The sequence below is a fragment of the Callithrix jacchus genome, chromosome 3 (genome assembly GCF_049354715.1).
Source record: "Callithrix jacchus isolate 240 chromosome 3, calJac240_pri, whole genome shotgun sequence".
In the NCBI taxonomy this organism is placed as follows: Eukaryota; Metazoa; Chordata; class Mammalia; order Primates; family Cebidae; genus Callithrix; species Callithrix jacchus.
Genome location: NC_133504.1, coordinates 139,436,726 through 139,438,448, shown reverse-complemented (window position 1 = coordinate 139,438,448; position 1,723 = coordinate 139,436,726). Strand labels below are relative to the sequence as shown.

At 38.1% G+C, this 1,723-nt stretch overlaps 1 pseudogene; it reads right to left on the bottom strand.

Moving 5' to 3' along the window:
* Positions 1 to 1,248: 1,248 nt before the first annotated feature.
* On the bottom strand, positions 1,249 to 1,434 carry LOC100398317 (metallothionein-1X pseudogene; annotated as a pseudogene).
* Positions 1,435 to 1,723: the final 289 nt, after the last annotated feature.

Genomic DNA, 1,723 nt, shown 5'->3' with positions numbered 1-1,723 from the left:
TTCTATTGTTGTGAAGAAGCTCTTTTGTTTAATTAGGTCCCATTTGTCAATTTTTGTTTTCGTTGCAATTGCTTTTGGCATCTTTGTCAAATTTTTGTCCAGGGCCTTCATGCTGCGGCACAGATGAAATGCGTGGTATTTTCTATGTTTTCTTCCAGAGTTTTTGTAGTTTTGGGTTTTACATTTAAGTCTTTAATCTATCTTGAGTTTACTTTTGTCAATGGTGTAAGGAATGGAAGCCAGTTTTAATCTTGTGCATATGGCTAGCCAGTTATCCCAGCACAATTTACTGAATAGGGAGCCCTTTCCCCATTGCTTGTTTTTGTTGACATTGTCAAAGATCAGATGATTGTAGGTGTGTAGCTTTATTTCTGGGCTCTCTCTTCTGTTTCATTGGTCTATGTGTCTGTGTTTGTAACAGGTCTATGCTGTTTGGGTTACTGTAGGCTTGTTGTATAGTTTGAGTCCAGGTAATGTGATGCCTCTCACTTTTTCTTTTGTATTACTTTGGCTATTTGGGCTCTTTTTTGGTATCATATGAATTTTAAAATCTTTTTTTAGTTAAGTGAAGAATATTATTGGTACTGTGATAGAACAGCATCGAATCTGTAAATTGCTTTGTGCAGTATGACCATTTAACAATAGTGATTCTTCCTATCTAAGAGCATGGAATGTTTTTCCATTTGTTTGTGTAATCTCTGATTTCTTTAAGCAGTGTTTGATAATTTTCATAGTAGAGATCTTTCATTTTCCTGGTTAACTGTATTCCTAGGTATTTTATCCTTTTTTGTGGCTACCGTGAATGGGATTGCATTCTTGATTTGGCACTCAGCATGGATGTTATTGGTGTATAGGAATGCTACTGATTTCTGTACATTGATTTTGTATCCAGACACTTTGCTAAAGTTGTTCCTTAGATATAGGAGGTTTGGGGCAGAGATTGTTGGGTTTTCAAGAAATAAAATTATACCATCTGCAAACAGAGATAGTTTGCTTTCCTCTCTTTCTATTTGGATGCTCTTTATTTCTTTCTCTTGCCTTATTGGTCTGGGTAAGACTTCCAGTCCTATGTTGAACAGGAATGGTGAGAGTGTGCCTCCTTGTCTTTTTTTTTCCAGATAGATCAATTTATTGCTATTCACATATTTCATAGAAAAAAAAGTAGCAAACGGGTCATGGTTGTAAAAAAGGAAGATCAGGTTTATACAGGTTGCTCTATTTACATTTGGGAGCAAGGCTGTCCTGGCATCAGGCACAGCAATTACACTTGTCCAGCATCCCTTTGCAGATGCAGCCCTGGGGACACTTGGCACAACCCACAGGGCAGCAGTAGCATTAGCTCTTCTTGCAGGAGGTCCATTTGCACTCTTTGCATTTGCAGGAGCCGGCACAGCAGCAGGAGCCACCAGGTGAGCAGGAGCAGTTGGGGTCCATTTTGACGCAAGGAGAAGCAGGAGTTCCCAATTAAAAAGCAAACATGCTGCAGCACAGATGAAATGCGTGGTCGCATCCTTGTCTTGTTCTAATTCTCAAGGGGAATACTTCCAGTTTTTGCCAATTCAGTATGATGTAGGCTGTGGGCTTGTCATAGGTGGCTCTTATTATTTTGAGGTATATATTTCTTCAATACCTATTAATAGTTTGTTGAAGGTTTTTAACATAAAAGCGTGCAAAATTTTATTGAAAGCATTTTCTGCATCTATTGAGATAACATAGTTTTTAT